Source organism: Gymnodraco acuticeps, unplaced genomic scaffold, assembly GCF_902827175.1.
Source record: "Gymnodraco acuticeps unplaced genomic scaffold, fGymAcu1.1, whole genome shotgun sequence".
Classification (NCBI taxonomy): domain Eukaryota; kingdom Metazoa; phylum Chordata; class Actinopteri; order Perciformes; family Bathydraconidae; genus Gymnodraco; species Gymnodraco acuticeps.
In genome coordinates, this window is record NW_022989980.1 from 804,265 (window position 1) to 810,514 (window position 6,250).

Consider the following 6,250-nt stretch of genomic DNA (forward strand, 5'->3'; position numbering starts at 1 on the left):
TGCACTGGGTCCCTGAGTGCACTATTCTTAAGGAGTGTTTTCTTCTTCAGTAGGCAAAAGATTTGATGATCATCCACCCTTTCTCCATTGTAACCGAGGGTTACACAGAGTCAAAACAAGCTTAATGGAGGAGGTGTTGTATCCAAAGTGGTTACTGCTCTCTTGTCCTGTAATATTGTTGCGTTTATCAGAAGTTGAATCTGTCTGAACAGTGGCATGTATTTTTGAAATGGATGATTTGTTTCTTATGGACGCTGTATTTTTTTTTTTTTTAAGAGCTAGGGGCCGAGCATGCCGCAGCTTGGTCCTGCTGACATAAAGTGAGACAGAGAATTGTGAATTGACAGATGAGCGATAAGGAAATGTTTTCAAGGGGAGAAGACAGACTCTGAAAACAGACAGGAGGCTCACAAAGCCTGAGTCTGTGCTGCGGAGTCAAAAAGCTGAAGATCAACGTCTGCCGGAAAACAGCTCACTGAACCTTTCAGTAAATTCCCTTATTTCTTCCGCCTTGAGACAAGTTGTGGGATGTTTTAAGAAGCAAGAGAAGTGCACTTTTGAAAACAGGTTCGCTTTTTCAAATAAAAAGCATGCATAAAACCTGAGCTTTTTAAACCTTCTGCAATATAAATATGTTCCTATTTCTTCCCCTACTGTTAATGTTTTCCTCTTGATTATAACACATGCATATTTGTACGCATTACTTAGATGACAAAAGCTCCCGGACAAAACTAATTTCACACCTACGCCGCAACGTACCCCTAGAGAGAACATGATATGATTACATTTCGACAGTGTTTCATAGCTTTGCAAAACATTTCAATCTTCTTGAAAAGATGGACAAATTATATATTTTTGTCTTTGCCCAGAAATCCTGTGAAAAGACCTAAACTAGCCCTGCAGTAGATCACAAGCTTCCCAAGCTGGCTGTCCTTGGCTCTCAGCCCTCAAGAATATTAGATGTATCATGTGAAGCTCAGGCAATAGATGACACAGCTGTGCACTTCAGTTTTTGCAAATGTTACACAAAAATCTATTAATTCCAATGATAGATTTGTTATTAGTGGATTGACTAACGCTGTGAAGAGAATCTTTGTAAATGTTTCACATTGAGTTGTTCACAGTGCTGACCTTTGAGGGACCCAGAATTATTCTTAATAACACCGCTACGGTAAGACAAGAGGACTGCGGCATGTTGACTGTTGGGAATATCTAATTAATGTATGAAACAGATTAGTTATTGGTATCATTAGTGCAATGGTTTAATACATTATGTTGATTATGGTGGGACATTAAGCAGATCAAATGTCTCTTGTTCCTACAGCGATTGATTTTTTTTTTCATACTCACAGACTAATGGTGTACAACTTCTTAAGGCTGGAAGTCATCGGAAACTTCACTGTAAATAAATGGAGGAAAATAACTTTTTTTTTTACGACTGGCTTTTAGTTTAGCGTGAGTTGGGAGAAAAAAATGGAGGGTTACTTAAAGAACAAAGTGGGGAAACTCAGTGTTTTGAAGTCACTGTTCTTTTGTGTCTTATCTATCTGTAAAACCTCTCTTTGATGTCTTGTCACCTTGCCATATTATGAATTCTCTTTGTTCTTTGTGTGAAGAAAAAAACTCCACTATCAAAGTTCCCTTTTTATTTTACCGATATGTGCGATTACAGTAAATAATTCATGCTCGCACAGACTATAACGTTTAAGCCGTTCTGGTGACTATTTCCCCAGCTGTTATTTTTAGGAACAGAAAGAGGAAAAGGGCAACTTCATTAATGGCACATTATGTTTTATGGTGGACTTGAAGTATCCTGAGTGTAATTTGTTGCAGTTTTATGAGAGCCACCCTGGTCCCCACCTGCCCCGGGTGGGGTAGATGAAGGTCATTTCTCGACATGAGCTTTGAGAGCCATTAAACAGGCTTTTATATGTACCTCAATAAAATGCAAGCAGAGAGCACCTGACAGTGGAGTGAAAGCGTATTCCTATTTTCTTTAGTATGTGTTTTTTTAACTTGACAAATAGTAGGAAACAATATTTATGGACGGCATTGAAAAATAGATCTGAAAAGATAAAGAGTTTGCGATGCTTCTCCGCCAACAAAGTCTGCTTGCCATTCAGGAAAAAAGAAATACGGTCGTTCCTTTGTGCTGTGGCCATTTTTTAAAGAAGTTAAATACGACTGTGAAGAGTCGAAAAGAAGAAAAGAGCCAAGGAAGACAAACAAAAATGGAAATGGACTCAGGCAAGGATATGCTGTCCTTTGTACTTCTGGCATGTTGGCAGCACTTGATGAATGGACGTCTCCTAACAGCGAACGCCTGACCTCTCTCAGTTACGTAGCAACTTGACCTTTGGTGTTAGGAATTGTATTTCACATCATCTTTATCTATGAATGCACACAGCCATAAATCTAAAACAGACCTGTGTTCCATTAAAGAAGAAGGATAACGTGTTCCTAACTCGTTCTCTCTTAACTCTATGGCTTACCTTTGGGGTCAATTGAACAGTTCCTGCTATTTGGTTTCACTAACTGCCAGACATTGTTTTTCTGGCAGAAGATCTGACACAACTCAACAAATGGCAAATGCCTCAGTATAAACTTCTTCCCACAAACCCACAAAACACATGTACACACACAGCCACTCTGGCATATCAACATTGTGAGGTTTTAGTCTTTCACACAAAAGCCAAGCCTTTTAGTGCTGTGATGTTGACGCCTAGTTTCACCCAATTAACACATTTTCTCTGCAACAAATGACCGGAAAATGTGTTGATGCTTTATTTGTGGAGAAGATAAGATATCTAGAATTAAAGTCTACATATGCCTCCAGAAATTGGAAATGTTTGTACTCTGACTTGATTGCTTTTGCATACCTTCCAAAGAATTACGAGATTTTTTTTGTGGTTGTTGCCTCCCCACACAATTGCTTGTTTTTAGTTACTGTGTAGTACAGTAATCAAGCTCGCCAAAAAAGTCACATTTTAGATTTAAAAATGGAAAGGAAAACAACTTTAGAAAAGAGCATTGAAGTTGTTTAGTCCTATTTTGGTTAATGTGAAATCAGCATACTCACTTTGGAAGCAAACTTTAAAAGTCCCTAGGATGCCGCGCTGTGAACATTTCCCATTGGTTAATACATTGGTGACAACACCCCGCTTACCATTTAGTTTAAAAGAGAAGATAATGACACTGAAACAGTTATGCACTTATTTTGATTTATAACGTTGAAGGGCTGTGTCTTGCCTCTCTGGCACACTTTTCCAGGTTCAGGTTTCCACCCAACGCAGATGTGCCCTGTCACTCTGTCCTCCATGTGGATATTGATATGGTTCTCTAATAGCATTGGGTTCAAATCTGAAATTCTTTGACAACAAATCCTCCCGGTGTTGTGAACTCTCCTTTTTCCTGTCCTCTATTACATGGATTGCTCCTCTTACATTCTGCTATAAAGAAAAGACACTTTAAAATAACTTTTAATTATAGCTCAGTCGCCTGACTATCTGGTATTTTTTTTTAAACAACAGTTATATAATTGGTGTATGCCAAAAGACCTCAATCACCATTCCGCTGACTACCGCTGAAAGTCTTAGTTGGTCATTCAGCGCTTTAATGTTCCAAAGTTATGAGGGTGACCTTTGTGACCAGGCTGCTATTCAAACTTCTCTGCGGTGTGTTATGGATCTGGCTGTACTGTGTGTTAGCGGCTGATTCTCCTGCATTAGGTTTCAACTGTTGGAATACATTCAACATTCCCATCAAACCATTGAAGCACACTACCAACTCCACTGATGAACCCAAAGCCACCCACCTCACCGCCCTGCTCAGAGACACGTTGGTTAGCATTCTGGTTTGGCAGTCCAGTATACCTTGGTCCATATTGGACGTTTCTGCAACACCCAGTTTATATCCAATCCCAGAGTTCAGCGACAATGTGCTGAGGCTGCAATATGCTGAAGGATAAGGTTTGGGTGCGGGTCAGTGGGACTGACATTGCAACATTTGAATATGATTTAAAAAGAGTAATAACACAACCTAACCATAACTTTTTGTTCAATAAAAATTGTTTAGGGTTTGAGGTTAAATGTCATACTTCAGCAACGTAAACTGTTGAGTTCTTTGGTAAAGCCGGGGGTTAAGGAACGGTCCCTCACACAGGAGTATTTATAATGTTATAGCTGGAAAATAAACCCATCTTACTAGAGTTGAGGACAAGTCACCCCCCCATTCACCTAAAGTACATTATTTCCATCAAACTTTACATAATCTGTTTCCATTTAAATATGCTGAAACCAGAATAAACTGTTACACAGCTACACACTTTTGTAATGTGTGGTACATTAAGCAAACACTGTCAAAATGTATTTTTTAGAAGACAAACAATCCAGCAAACAATCCTCATATGATTGGAATAATTGCTATACGATCCCCCTGTGGTTGCCCTCATTCTGCAACTAGTTTAGCTTGGAGCGCTGTTTGTGGCTGAGTGGTTCGGTATCCGCATGTCTGGATTCCAGCACGAGCACCGAAGCTTTCTGACAGCTCCGCCTGAACCACCAGAGCTCTCCAGAGGAGTTACCCTGGGAAAACTCAGTGGGCCGAGGTGTCCAGCATGGCAGCACATTCCCCTTTCTGATCACCACTCCAACTGGTTTAAATCAGAGCAGGCGGCTGAAGCGTTTTGCCTGGCTTGTCTTGATGTGTTTGTGATCAAATGAGTGTTCAGGCCCCTCGGTGCTCGCTCATTATCTGGACACTGAGCCTGCTCCGCGCTGAGGGAGGCCTTTCAGCTCAGATAAGACTGGTATGCTTCATGTTTGGTGTCACTTGAAAGCATACAGTGCAGAGAAAGTGATGCTGCATTTTTAAAATCCTTGTTTCTCTAACATTTGGTTATGTTTGTGAAACTATGCATAAAAATTCAACAATTTGAGGATATATGGTTCTCCTCTTGTAGTGAGTTTTGAGTTATTTCTCATTTCAGTAAAAGTAAATATTAAAAAGAGAGAGCTTTTGGAGCAAAGGAATAAAATGCAAAATCTCCAAGTCCCTGATTTCATTCAAGTGTGTGAAATAAGCTCAATTTTCTGGTTTTGTGATGCATTTTCAACCCATGTAAAGTCATTTTCACACTCCGTCTCCCCTGGCAGCAGTTGCATTGTGCCTTTGTGGGTTGCTGGAATGGTTTGTTTGTTGCACATGAAAGAAATCAGTCTGAGCTGTTTTTCTGCAGACGTTTTTCACCATGGCTCTGCTTCAGAAAAAGTCCAAAAGACACCGCTCTCTATGGTTGGCAGTTTGTATATTAATTGATTTATTTGGCTTGGGAAGATTGCCTTCAGCACATATTTGGAGCAATCACATCAGCAATTATGTGGTTTCAAATGTCATGTTTGCACCCAGCTGTGACAAGCTCAACTGTCCTCGGTGAAGTCTGGCTGGATTTAATGTCTGTTAAAGAAGGCTGATTGCCTTCCATCATGACTAACGATAATGCAAAAACAATCATTTGTTTTCACGACAGAATCACATACTGTTGTAATTCAAATATAGTATAATCTTTCAAGTATTTCTTGATAAAAAGCACTTATTTTCACATACTTCTATCAGCATTTCAACTGGAGTCAAGAATGTACACCATGGGGAAAACATTGAAGAAGTAAATCAACTAAATAGCAGGAGATTAAATATATTCTGTATTAGATTTCATGTAGGATATGCACTGTATATTATCTTTACTGTACAACATATTCTTAAAAACATTCAGACACATGTAAGCCTGCTGAGAACAGAAATGATGAAACAGGATCCCTCTTTTCTGGTATTCTGTACAACCGGGAAGACTTATGTATAATGTTTAAAGGTGAGCTCGGAAGTGTTTTGACAACTAGTGGCGTCATTGAGCATTATTTTTGATAATCATTTGTCTGTTTCTTACCTGGAGCTAAACTAGTACATGTAAAGTTCAGACTACACAATACCAGCCTGATTATAGCCCGACCCAACATAGAGGTTGACTTGGATTGGGAACGGCAACATAGTGGCTTAACAACCAATGTTGCATGTGGGAAGCCGAGAGAAAGACTAACAAGGTTTATCTATCGTTTGCCTACATTGGCATGTACTGTCACGTCTTCTTCACAGCATCACACTCACCTCTGTTGTTTGTTTACAATCTTGGAAAATGGCTAATGATTGGTTGTGGACCAACCTCATGTCTAAATCACAGTAAGAATGTAACCCAGCA